General features: G+C 36.8%; 1 protein-coding gene across 2 annotated transcripts in view; it reads right to left on the bottom strand.

Moving 5' to 3' along the window:
- The window catches only part of Egfr (epidermal growth factor receptor), a 152,745-nt gene that overhangs the window by 83,922 nt on the left and 54,018 nt on the right, over positions 1-14,805 (bottom strand). The window contains exons 1-2 of one of the 2 annotated variants that reach the window (XM_083099024.1): positions 2,691-2,816; positions 1,964-2,199 (exon numbers count right to left, since the gene is read on the bottom strand). The exons of the other annotated variant lie outside the window; for it this stretch is intronic. The gene's annotated coding sequence lies outside the window, so the exon portion shown is untranslated. Of the gene's footprint in view, positions 1-1,963; positions 2,200-2,690; positions 2,817-14,805 lie in introns of those variants that run through there. 2 annotated transcript variants of the gene reach the window in all.

The following is a 14,805-nucleotide window of genomic DNA, read 5'->3' as shown; positions in this document are numbered from 1 at the left end:
AGTGCTATCGCACCAAGGCAAGGACTTCAGCGCCTTTCCTCCGTCGAGCCAATCTCGCATGCTGCCGTTCCCCGTAAATGTTCCTCTTGTTCCTCCGCGATTCTGCTTCCTTCTTCCTCCCCGTCCCTCCACCCTTCATTTGTTTCAAGTGCCTGGAGTCTAGTTTGCGTGTCGATTCGCACCTTTCTCGACAACATTCCCGGAAAGCGGCGAAACCATCGGTCAGCCGGCACCAAGCGAACAAGAACATTGGCCAGGAAGAGGAATGGCCTCGATTTATTACATTCGGCATTCGACGTGGTGCTTTTCGATACTTGTAAGCGATTTCGTAGGTAGAGAAGCTAGCACTCGGACGCGAAATCGATCGCTTGTCAAGACAGATATTCAAATAAAGAAAAGAAAGATGCCTCATAATTTTAAGATGCCTCGCAAAGATAATGCTATGATAATTAAATGCGCTGTTAGCAAGGAATGTAACAGAGAAATTGTCAGGTAATATACATATTGATACAAAGTGCGCATTCAAAATTAAATATGAATCTCTCAGAAGGCAAATGAAATCTACTTTTTAAAAATTTCTCCATATGAGAAACTCTCATAATTATCAGATTTTCAACTCCATCTATTTGATATATAAAGATACCTTTATTAACTTTAAATTATTAATTTTATCCGTCATAAGTATTAAAGGAATGTCAATTCTCGATGCGTTATTTTCAATAAAATACATAAGGAATAAAATAAAAAAACTGTTATATTAATATTAATATATTATAATATATTATATATTATATATTATTATAATATAATATATTATTATATTAATATAATATAATTAATATTATATTAATATTAATTCTTGATAGCAATAAATAAATTATATACATAAAATTATAATATAAATAATTATTTCAAACTCATCGTGAACGTGTATTAGATTTTTCATCTCCCATCTGACGGTCTTGAGAATTTTGAAAATATCATTCTCATGATTGAACGAGCGATTAAAACATGACGTGTATTATACACGTTCGCAAACTATTATATAACCTGGATAAGAATACGCAACAAGACAGGTTAGCGGGAGCGCCCTGGTGTCCCCCCGAGCAATCGAGATCTAGCTTAAATTATCGGCGCACTCGAAGCTTATCGAGTAACCGCACGCCAGCGCGATAAATTATCATTCGTTATTATAGGCCGTTAATTACGACACCGCTGCGGGTGCTGCGGTTTCGCTTTCTTGGCGCGCGTCGAGAGAAAGAGAGAGAGAAAGAGAGAGATGCGGGTCCGATAGAGTGCGAATTAAAAGACGAAGGATCCCCCTCGTAGCCCGCAGGGGTGCGCCTCTCGAGAGAAAAGTCTGACGGGGTTTCGGACCGGACTTGATCTCTCTCGCGGATAATGACGATTATTCCCAGTCAGGACTATCGTTCCGTGACCCGCCCTATCGAACAAGAGAGGAACAAGAAGACGGAGGTGCCTGAAGGAACGAGAAGAAACGAAGCTTGCAACAACTGGCCATTACCGTTCGCCTGAGCCATTAGCCGAGCGAGCTTTCGAGCTGTCGCGGTAATAAAACAACAGATCGGTATCCGTCATTATTATCCGTCACGAGATTTGTAGATATTTGCGTAGATGAGTCGTGTTAAATAAACAAAACGACGTCACCGAGATGTATTCCATGAATTTAATTTTTGAAATATTACTTCGTTTAATATAAATCAAAATGAATCCTTTGCGCCTTTCTTCGCAAAATCTATTTTTCCCATTTCTTATAATCTTCAATAAAAATACACAAGCATGAGAGATATAAAATTATCACACAATTAAGTTAAACATATCTTTATATCTCCTTAAAATTAATTTCTAAAATTAATTATAAAATTAATTTCTAAAATTAATTTCTAAAATTTTCATTTAATTATTGTGTCATACTTTATAAATGTTAGAGCGCATTACTCACCAGTCGGCTATTTATTTATGCTGCGTGCAACTCAGTCAATGTTGAGCACCAATCATGTAACTCGAATGTGTCTCCTGCCCGGTGTCTGCGGCACCAATCCTGAGAATAAATTACATCTCTGCCACGCATGACGTGCACAGGACCCACAGGCGGCGAACGTGTGTCGCGAGTAAAGTGCTCCAAATTGTTCCTCCGGGGTGACATTATGCTCGTCAAAGGCAATAGCGAGATATCGACTGTAACGTTTGCCATGTAATCTTTATGACAGATCTCGCAACGCGACAAACGTAATAAATGAGAAATACGACAGAAAATTACGCGATACTTTGCGTTACTCAGAGTACTTCGCGATCTGATAGATATCAGTTTGAGAGATGTAAACATAAAATAATTTGATTATTCTCTCACGATAACATCGCACGAACATTATTTATCTCAAATTTTAAATGCCTGCATATCGAACTTATTTTTAAAAATAAATAAATTATATTATATATATTACATTTATATTACATCTATATTACATTTATTCGCGACTAATAAATCATAGAAAGATTACAGCTAATGTATTAATAATTACTGAGGCAATAAATTTGAATAAGACTCTTCATATTCTTCTATTAAATATAATATTTTAAAATAATTAAAAAATATTGAAAAACGAAAAATAAATTTTTAAAAAATATTAAAGAAATACTATTTATTAAGCAAATGTATATCGATTTACTCATGCGTGGCAGAGATCTTCATCCCTTTTTCTTCAAAGAAATCTGTAAACAATCTAAAATATAATACGTTCACAAATACATCGCTTCCATTTAACTATTTAGCCTAAAATAATCGTCGCATTGAATTCATCGAAGAGGATATTTTCGCATTAAAAGGATGTATAAAAAAATTGATTTATAATTGTAATTATAATCTATAATTGATCCTCCCTCAAAGAGCGTGCTTGGGGGCCATAATATTTATTTCGCGCTCGTTCGCTGGGAAATTATTATTCGATTCGCGGTTTTATCGTATCCTTGTTAATCGTTATTGTGCCTGCGTCGGCACAATATAAAAATTGCCGTTGCCTTAATTAAGACAAGAACTCGTTGTGGGAAGCAGGATCCTCATTGCCGAGTGCGCATAACAAGTCGATATATTTCTTCCATTATTCTTTTTTCCATTCCAAAGAATCTTGGATATTTCTGTGCGTGCGGCCGGTATGCGGTCCCGAGGATGTAAACAGGATTCTCGGATAAAACGAAAATTTCTCTCCGGGGCTTCTACGCTCCCTCTTCCTTTTCTTGCTGGAAAACGAGAGAAAGAGGAGGGAGAAGTCCAGCAAAAGCAGCATCTGTTAGGTTCCATGATAATTATTTACATCAGATAGAATCTCGACCGAGGCTTCTGGCGGGAAACAAAAGAATCCGCCATTGGCAAGGATGCTGACTAGGCAACGGGAAGAGGAGGAGGATTCTGAAAGGGATGCAGCGCATCCTCCCCGTATTCGACTTCTTTTCTTACTGACAACAGCCATATTCCCGGCGAAGAATCTCGGGCAAAGGGTCGAGATGAGGTCCTGAGAATTCGTCCTTCCAGCGGACGGACCGTTTATCAACAATTTGAGGAAGGATCTTGAAACGCGTGCCTTAGGATTTATCTCTCCTCGGTATCCTCTTCCGTGAACTCACGCGATCGGGGATCGTATTTTAAATTATTTCACTTAACCTTGGTCGAATAATGTTTCAAGATTGTAATATTTTAAATAATACAGATATGATAAACTGTAGGAAATGATTTAAAACTTTCAGATATATAAAGAAAGTGGGAATACTTCATTATTACAGCATTTGCAATATATTTCAAAATTGTGAAAAAGCTTGAAAAATTTATTATAGAATGCATTATGTAATTATTCGTCCATGGTTAATTTTTTAATATGATTATTGCAATTGTACATGATTAAAAATATCTTCCTGCGAACATCGGTGAATATTATTGGCGTTCCTTCGCGGAAGGAACCTCGCTCCGAGGATTAATGAAGAATTATTCTCCGAGGAGAACGAGCGCTTTGTGCGCGTTTGCGTCGTGCGTAAACTTTGTTCACAGGCTCGTCGTGTGCGTGGACCGGCTATAAAGCCGTCGCCGGATAGACCCGTAGATAAATAAAATACTTACGGGTCTGAGTCGTTGTAAACAATGTTGCTACGAGTGAGCTTGATAATTGAGGCGGTTGTTCGCCGAATCGTAAATTCTAAATGGTCCTACGAAAGATTCTCGTTGTAGAAATGGCGTCTGGTATAAATGATCTCGAAATTGTGTATGTGTGTGTACATATCCATGACATAATGTTTCGTCACGTTTACATCACGCCCAAAGCGTGAAATCGCTCGTTTTCCGCACGAAATCCGCAAATCAATCGAATCAATAATCAATTATATTATTATACCAATTATTTTTTTGAAAGACTTTTTTCCAAAATCCTTTGTTTTTTTTCAAATTGACAATTTAAGTTTAATAATTTAAATATACATATAAATTTAATATTAAATTTTAAATATTACAGCTCCGAATATTTTCTTCAATATATCATAATTAATATTATAATTATATGAAAGGGATAGACAGAATGCATGGATATCGAAATAACATTTTTAAATCGTCGAAATAATATCACGGTCGACTATTTTTGTGTCCGGCTATTTTTTTCCAAAAATTCTCGAGTAAAAGCGGTCCCCTATCGGCGAATAATCCGCTTTTATGAATATTTAATATTATACACGGATTCTGAAAAATCCCATGATACACGCGCGTATAACCAGATTATAATATTCTAGAAAATCCAGTATTACCAGTAGCACTGGTCCGGCGCCGCATTCGATTATAAATATCAAAGTTGGTACCGGCATTTATGTAACACGTGTAATCTGTTAATTGTGATACTAATGATCTGATTGCATAAAACGGTTTATTCAGCTCGAGAAGAGGCAAGAATAAAATCGAAAGTTAAATAAATAGTAAAAAGTATATATCAATAATAAAAAAATAAATGTACTTTTTTAATGCAACACTATTTTATTACTTTTATGTTTCTGCCCTATCTATAATATATGGATTATTTATATTAAATCTTTTTAAAAGAAATTAATATCTACGAAATTTAATATTAAATCTTAAAAGCTTTACATTTTATAAAAATGTATTTTTAAAACACTGAATATGTATATATTAGAATATTTCGTTCTTTGTTTCATATTAAAACCAAAACACCTGTCTTTAATTTATTTAATAATCGACGCAAATAAAATAAAAATATGTTTAATCTTTTCGGAGCAGAAACATGCAGATTGTCTTCGAAAGCACTTAAAAAAAACCGCAAGAGCATCGATGGCAAGGAAGATCAAAGAAATCAACTCTTCGTTCTTGGAACAAAGAACGGTAGTTCTCCCTGGCAAGTCTCGAGTTGTAAAACAACTTGTAAAACGCGCGGCCAAGATGCGCCCTGTCAACCCGGGTTTTGCGACCCGGGTTCCTAATCTGCTCGGTAAATCTATCGGCTTGCCGTGCCGGAAAAAAGAAAAAGGACAGCAGATTATACTTCACGACGGGAACAATAAATAAACGGAGGCGCACGAGCAGCGGACAATCTTGTATTTGCATAACCGCCAATCGTTGTATCACGCAGCATATATGTACTATCATATATTATACGATGCATATAGTATATATGGTATGCGTTAGATGCTGTGCTAGATTTACCAGACGCCATTCTAAAAAATAATCTGACCCAGAACTCGCATTGGAATAAATATACATGTGAGACATCTATTATACAGTTGGGCGAAATAATTGACAGCATTTTTATCGTGACATTCTATAAGTACAGGATGTTTTAGATCCATCTCATTTTATTTTATCTACAGATTCTTGATAGTATTTGAAGGAGGTAAAAAAAAAAAGATTTCAAAAAAATATTTTAGCTTCGAATAAATTAATCTCGCTACCTGTACAATTAAAAATCATCATTTTAATATAATTATCTCGTTGAATAATGTAAACCTCAATAATAATGAAACCTATTTAAAGGGGATTTTTCCTGGAAAACGATATTCCTCAGCAAAGACTTACAAATTATGTACATCAGAACTTCTAAAGTATGAGTTTTCCCATCTGGGAGACGCAGTCAAGATAGTTCACCAACAAGAACTCGTGTCAATCTCAGTTCGACACGTGTATCCATTCGTTAATCTACCCTCTCGATCTAACAGCCTCTCAGCACACCAAAGAAAATGGTTACGCTTGCATTCGCTCACGTGCATTCGTTACGTGTGTTCAACGTATAGTGGTTGCCACCCTCTTCCCCAAAAACTGACCACCGACTATTGTATCTTTAGCCTTAGATATCTTTCGGGCCCTCGATCGCTAACGAATCCTTTGATGCTTATCTGTCGAGCCGGGTGCATTTTTGCCCCTGAGGTCGGCCCAGGTAGAACTTGACCCACGGACTTACCTGAAACAGAGAAGAGGAAAAAATTAGTATGGATAATTCAGATGCATGTGCTTAATTCAATTTGATCTAATTTGATTATTAGGGAGAAAATAGAGAAGAAAAAAGCGTAAATTCGATAATACTTGGAAATGAAATGCTAACGATCTGCGCATTCGGATTATTTTAGACGGCTTTAGTCTAAACTCTATTTAAATTACACACTTATATACAAATAAATATGTAAATGAAATTCCATAATTTTTTATTATTTAAATAGATCAACTACCTAAAAATAACATCACGATTTTTTTTTAAATTGTCGGGTTTATTATTCATTATTTTAACGAGGATGAAACACAATTCACCATCCATTTTCGCAGCAAGTTCGGTCACATTAGTTTCCGTCAGAAGACCAGTCATCCTCTCGGATTAATAAAACAATTTATTGCACTTTCTCTCTCCCATGCCACCTACACTCGCATCATGCATGAATATATGTCGCGTTCTCACAAGGATTCAAGGAGTGCAAGGGGCATTTGCATTCGTGGCGCGCATTTTTCATTAAACGATGCGCGTTTCGCTGCTTCCTAGCGCCCGCTTTAGCACGTGAATCACGTTGCGGAATACATCCCTGAGAATCGTACTTCCAAGTGTTTAGGGAGATTTTAGAAGTACCCTGAAGGCATCTCGATTGGACGTTAACGGTAATCGGCGGCCGTAAGGACCTCCGGCGGTGCGCCTTTATCTCATTCTCTCTCATAAGGCCGGGAATAAAATATTCCATCAGGTTCGTTTCGGTCAGTGCCTCCTTCGACGTCCTTGCTATCTCTTCCCGCTAATGGATCCTGTCGATTTCTCGTATACGAGAGAGCTCATGTTCGCGCTCTCGTATTCTATCACTAATTGTATACACGAACGATTGGCTCAATAGACGGTAAAATTATAAATATAATAAATTATAATTTAATTTAATTTATCATAATTTTTTTATTATAATTTAATTTAAATTATTAATAATAAATTATAAATTATAAAATTATAAAATTAGTAAAATTATAAATAATAATAAATAATAAAATTAGAAAATTAGAAAAATTATAAATAATAAAAATAATAAAATAATAAAATTAAGAGAATAATTTTTCATTCAATTTGAATTCGATCCTTTTTATCGAAAATTAGAAACATGGAAATGATTTTTCAATGCGATCTCGCAGAATTTAAACAAAATTGCATGCAATTAAATCATAATTGGAAAATACCAGCAGCATAATTAAACAAAATATTCGTTTGATAGCTTTATTTTTGTCCGACTTCTCGAGTCATTCGATATCGAGATCGATATCGATTGGCAATCATCGCAATCGCTGAGAATAGCTCGAGCGCCCATCTCTCGTCTTTCTCGTAAAGAGCACCGCCGGGATCCATTCTCTCTTGCCGGTTCTTTCTCTCTCGTAAAGTGCATCGGTTTTCAGAGATCGAGATGCGGAGTTATAATTGCCTACTCGGCAAGTCCGACATTCCACGCGCGTTAAAGTTATCGCGGTTGAATCGCCGCATGCGCCATGACGCTGCTTTCTCTCATTCTTCTTCTCTTCGTCTTCATCTTTTTCCTCTTCTTCTTCTTCAATATACTGCCTTATCGCGACCCTGGCCTCGGTGAAAAGGAAAGATCTCAGGGGGATCTCGGAGAATTATCGGCATGGTTATCCCGCAGGAGTTTTAGTTCGGGATCACTTAACATTCTTTTACGCTTTCGCGGAACTTAGTTATGTATTATAAAATACAATAGCCATTTTGCAGACTTGCGAAAAGACTGAATTGTGGAGAAAATGTTTCTATTATTGCTATATATTATATTAAATTACATTTATTTGTTAAAGATTTTGCGCAAAATTATAATTAAAAATTAAAATTATAATTTTTACAACGTAAAATAAAAATTTAATTTTGTGCGGTTAATAAAATATAAAAAAATTATCTTAACATCTCTATCAATTCATAAAAAGCTGCCCTTATTTTTTGCGTTAACATAATTTAACACTGAATTATTTAATTATATAATTTTTTGCGATTTTTAATAATACATATATTATATATATTATTATAAATATAATATATATTTTATATATATTTAAATAATATAAATGGTAAAAAAATTGCATTTATTGTAATGAAGAGATCAAAGGTAAAAAATTAAGACTAATTAAAGCATTAAATATATATTCAAGTATTGGGGGGGAGGGAGAGATTGTATATTTGCCGATTTTTTTTCGTGTTCAATCGATCGCCTACATGTGGGCATTACCGATGTTTCCATGGATCGTTTAGAGGCCACGTCGGTTCGCCTCTAATTAGAATAATTAACGAAGATACTCCGCCGGATGATTATTTCTCGTTCATTATTCCACATCATTATATCATGCCATAATCCCCACTTTCGCGTAAACGCATGCGTTATCTTGTTTCGGATCAAAGGAAGATAAAAAAAATGGCTTTAAAAAGGTCCGCGGGAGGGCGAGAGCAAAAAGGAATCGATGTCGAGAGACGATCGGTGCCGCATTCTGCGGTCATGTCACATGCAAATATCCCTCGAGAACTATCGGCCCCAGGTGGCAGGACATCGTTTTCCGCGCCATTTTATTCCGATACTTCGGAACGGTTTCTCTAGTCTACAAAGTAATTAATTTGAAATGCAAACCGGTGCTTTTTGTGTGTTCTTCGCGGAAGAAACGTTACAGACCCGTCACGATGGCCATTTTTATCGGTTATCGATGTCCATCTCCAAAATACTGTATGTATAATATATGTTAGGAGTCAACATTTACATAATGCGCTCGTGATAATCGTGAGAATATTATCTTTTTACTGCGGTAATATGGGAAAAACATCGAAACATATTACCGTTTACTATGTAAAAACATTTTATTGTACAATTTTGGAATAATTTTTCTTATATCTCCTGCCATATTTGGAATAATAAAAATTTGTCTTACACCAGCCTTGAATAAATCTTTGTATAACAGTATGTTTTACACGTCAACAATTTTTCATCTTTTATATCATCATAAATTAGTGAAATTCATGTATTTGCATAATGTAATGACAATTAATATTTAAATATTAATTAAAATACGTCATAAACAAAAAATGAGTGAAGATAATTTATTACAAGCTTACAGGAATATTTGTTAAATATCATCATTGCCGTGAATATCTGCTCCGTTTTGACGAACCAAAAATCGAAATTCCAACGTGCTGCATAAATAAATGCAGTTTAAATTCATGATTCATTATTCGCCAAAATTTGTATCGCAAAAATTGCTTCGTAACATGAGATTTTTGCGATTCATTCTTTCTTCAGTTTTCTCACGGTAATTTTTCCGTTCAATTGGACAATTATACATAAGTGGCGAACGCGCAAGTAAGTTTGAGAACGTAAGTAAATCAGCGATCGTTACATGCACTCCCTCGCGAGTGAATCGACGTTTGATCGCGATAATAGTCCTGCAGTTAATATTCCCCGTGGACCATGCATCAAGTAGATACAATATCGGATGAGTCAGCCATTGTTGTCCTGAAAAGTACCGATCGACCTGCCCTTACTTGTGTTGGACCACCATCGGCCTTCGAAGATCGAACGAGAGATCGAATTTGAAGTAACGGCGCAGTAAAAGCCAATCTGGCACGGGGCGTGATAGCGATTTCTTCGCGGATCTCGTTTTAGGAGCATAATCGATTCTACGAAGAGATACGATTGACGTATCGAAGCGATGACCTGGCTGAAATCTCTTAATGAATATACGAAGCGCAGTAATTAAAACGCCCGTCCATTTAATCTCGCTCATTCTTGTCGCTGAATATATTCGTAATGATCGGCAGATTATTAATCAAATTATGCATTAAAATATTAAATAGTACGAAACATTCAATTACAGTTTTCCCTAATACCTGTAGTTTATTCGAAGATAAAAGAAACGGTTAATCAATTTGCCAATTATATACGAGCTACGCTGAAGGTACCGCGAGATAAATCTTAAATATCTATCTGATTCTCATTGGAAAAAAATCAAATTTTATTTTCAGTAAAAAAAATTCTATCCACAAGTGGCATGATGGATATGCGCACGCTCTATAATAAGCGTGTTTTTTTTTTGTAAAAATAATATGAATGCGTTGATGCATGCATAAAAAATTCAGATGCCACGGGATAAACGCAATCGCAGAAAATACAGGTTTATCACCGTCGTTTTCCACCCCCGATCGCCTTAAGGTTTCGTGCACGTTTCGAGCGAGTAATGCTCGAGAGGTGTGCATAGGGGAGTGCATAAATAAGTCGCTGTGCTATGTAATATGGGATAGGCGGGTTACGTGACCTGGTAGCAATGTATCGATAATCGGAGGACATATTGCGAGTTACTTCATCGCACAATGCGACAGTTGTTTCTCCTCTCGCCGAGATCCTTTCTCCTTTTCCCTCTCGCGTCCAATGTAACAACACTTAATGAATCAACTTAATGAATCTAACAAAGCGCGTTCGCAAGCATGTGTGACATTACATACATCATGCTGCGAATATTATAGTGTTGCTCAGAATTATTGGAGCACGCGAATGATTTTTGTCAAATGGAATAATCGAAGTATATTAAACTTGCATTTTTTTATATTAATTATTTTTATTTTATTGTCATTTTATTATTATTCTATTTTTATTTTATTTTTATTTATATTTTTATTTTATATTATTTTATTAAATTTTTAAATTTTATTTTGAATTTTAATTTTTTATTAAATAAAATATTCCATCATGTTTTTAGAGATCGCAACTATTGTTGTGCCACATGTATACATGCATCAATATAGGATTTATTTGTTCTCAAGAACTTTCGCTACTTGTTTAACTTTCTCATTTCAATAAGAGCGAGCGCGGTTTTACATTGTATTCTCGCGAAGCAATCGCATTCGCGAAGGAACAATGAATCGAGAAGCCATTTCGAACCGCGCTTCGACGTCTTCGAGTTCTCCCTCTCTCTTTCTCTCTCTCTCACCCCGCGGAAAGATGTAGTTCTGAGAACAACAATGGAGCCGGCTCACCCGGTATAGCAGCTGCGGCTCGTGAGCGTCTCGGGGCAGCCTTGGAGCCGCGGTTATGATGTTCTTGTTATTAATTTGTTTTGCGCGCTACCCGCAACACGTCGTGCGGAAACCAGTTTCTTAAGACGTATAGGATTACCGCGCGGCACGACCTGAAGAACCTACCGACAGCTTTCGGACGAGTAACGCTACCATGGCGAAAGCTCGGACGGTTTCTCGAGGTGGCTCGGAAATCTCGCTCTTATCCCTCTCAATCTCTGGAAACCAGTTTCGGATTTTCGGAGGGAAGCCCAACGAGGATCTCAAAGTGCAGTTTCCCTCGGAAAAAAAAATTTTGTATTATGAGAGTAAGTGGGCAAAGATTGGATACATTACGGTTGTAATATCGCTACATTCAAGGTTCCACTTGCGTCAATAATTCCCGTGAGATTGGCGAGTGGAGTAAGCAGGCTTTATAATTGGAATGTTATTTACAAACAGCGAAACAAGACACGTTTATTTATTCCGAGAAAACATGTTTAGTTTTCTTTATACTGTGTATATTATGTGCTATAAATAACTTTTTTAAAATATAAGAATATATTTTTATATAAATTATGTAAGAATATATTTTTCAAAAATTTTTTTAAATTGAAATGCTCTCCCATACAGCACAAAACATTGTTGTTACATTGCAGCAATATTGCGGCAATATTACTGCAATATTACAGAAACATTACAGCAATATTGCTACAATATTTCAGCAACATTACAGCAATATCGCTGTAATCTTGTTGTAATATTGCTGTAATGTTGCTGCAATATTGCTGTAATGTTACAACAATGTTCTGTGCTGCATGGCCTTAAATAATCAAATATTATATCACCTAAGCCTTTTAACTTTAAATCGCTAATAATTTAAAATATCTTCATTTTTTGCAAAATTCAAATGTCATTTTTTATATCAAATTTATAATAATTATTTTGAAATTATCTATAAATAACAAAAAAATAATTCACATAAACGCAAATATTTCTGCTTCCATAAAACGCGTATTCTTTAACCCAAAATTTTTTTTTCAATCAACAGAATCTCTCTAAAAGCGCTGAAAAATTGTCATGTGAATCGCGTTCGAAAAAATATCATGTAAATCGAAGAGAAACGTCAAGCAATCGCATGACAAAACTCGCTGGAGAAAACGTTTCACGTCGGATTAGGTTTCGCTTTATGGCGATGACTTTCGGTTCCTTAAAATAATGCGCCGGTATTTCAAGCGCGGTTCATTGAGCTGGACCAAAACGAATCGACGAATGCGAGCGCCTAGAGAAAAGAAACGGTCAAAGTGCGCCTATGAATGCGGGCAGTTTTTGAGGCCGGGATTCCCGAGATGAGATATAACGCGCGTGAAAAGAGCGCGGAAAAGATTGTCTTGACATAGCGCTCTCACGCACAATAGAATATGGAACGTGTCTCGCGAGACGATCATGAGTTTGTAAGAGACCTCGAAAGAAATAGCTATCATCTGTGTCGGTCGCTGTTCCCGTTATCTTTACTTATTCTACTTGTTCTCGGCGACCGGGTTGAGAAGACGGGGGAAAAAGACGAGGCTCCGACACTACCAGGACTATGAAGAATACAAACGTAGCGGCGACAAATACACGGTACTGGAAAGTCAAACATATGGCTGGAATTTCAATGAGAGGAAGAATCGTAACCTTTGAAATAGAGGTCGTCACGGAAAGTATATTTAACAACGTCGTATTAAGTTACGTAAGTTACGTGCAAGATTATGCAATAAATTGCAAATTTTCTCGAAAGAGTGATCTGAGAAAGGGAGGTGTGTATTTGCTCTTAAATAAAGTCGGAACTTTTCACGTATCAGGAACTTACAGAAAACCTAATCGCGCTAAACCGATCAGCTGTACGATGCATTTGAGTGTACATGAAGATTTTACACAATTCCATTCAATGCGAACCGCAATATCCCGTGATTTATTCGCCGGTGTTTGCTCAAGTCACTTGACAGTTGTTTGGATAAACGACTGGTGGAATCGCGCGATTGAGCCTTTTTGTGAAAACGACTCCAAGTCGAGGAACGCTCGGAGCCTCGAGTGTTAGCGCAGGTGGCAGAACAAGCGTTAAAGTGCGTTTCGGAATACGTGTTTTCGCGACACTGCTGATCGATCGCGTATCCGGAATAATCTCCGTCTTCGAGAGAGACTCCAGTCGCGGCGAGGTTATAAAGACAAGCCTGGAACGCGCTCGCGAACGCGCAAAAACCTTAAAAGGCTTAAAGACTAAAAATCCGGACTGTGATACACGAGGGTGCCCCGTGTGCGTCGATCTTTAGCCATTATTTATGAATTTGGTGCGCCGAAAAAGGCCATGGTCGTCGTCGGATCAGCCAAGTGCGCGCTCTACGGATTTCAAATCGATCCGCGAGGCGGATAAAATATTTTATGGAGAACGAGCTTTAATGGCCCTCGCGTCGGACAGGTCCCCTTCACGTCTGTTGATTTGTAGTCAACGTGGACGGACCTTATCGATTGATCCCGGAGTCGCTCGGCTGGACCTTGGTAGATCGCGATATCGGTTTCGTCTTTCGATCCCTCGGACTACTTGATGTATCAGAGATCACCTGTTTATTCCGAGCATTATCAGCTGTTATTAAGAAAAATCTTGAGCCGACAAAAAAATTTAATCGAGCACAAGAATATTTCAGCTCATCTTCATTACTCGATGGGATGATGTGTGAAACTGCTTTCAAGTTGGAAAGTGAAGTCGAATTTCCAGACGCTTTCGTATCTAATTAATTAGAGAAAATAAAGAGCTTATCGATTTTATTGGATAATGTTGAAGCAGGATTAGATGTATCTCGCATTTTCGTCGAATATAAAACAAGTCATTCAGGGAAACGTCGAACACAATTTAACCGGAAGCTCCTCCCGTTTCTCGTTCCGAGATTACTTTGTCGATCACGATAATACTTTACGAGACACTATGGATGGTATTACGCCATCGCGTTGCCACGGGGTCTCGATTTAATTTAAGGTGCACCATAATGTTCTTCATTCCCTCCTTCCACGTGGGCGTTTACGTGTGTGCTATGAAGCTGATAGTCTGTTAGCGATCATAGACGCCATTATACTTTCAAACTCGAAAAGAAATCTCAGTACTTCTTCTTTCTCGGTAAAGCTCAGCTTGTGATGTTAATACTGATCATTCGTGGCTGTTAAATGATTTTATTTGAAATTAATTAATGCACAACTAAATTATCTCTTTTAAAATTTG

This window comes from Camponotus vicinus, unplaced genomic scaffold (genome assembly GCF_025532165.1).
Source record: "Camponotus vicinus isolate PSW18456_S1 unplaced genomic scaffold, iyCamVici1.0 SCAF_5, whole genome shotgun sequence".
In the NCBI taxonomy this organism is placed as follows: Eukaryota; Metazoa; Arthropoda; class Insecta; order Hymenoptera; family Formicidae; genus Camponotus; species Camponotus vicinus.
The sequence above is the reverse complement of the archived record's forward strand: the minus strand, read 5'-3'. Positions and strand labels throughout refer to the sequence as shown.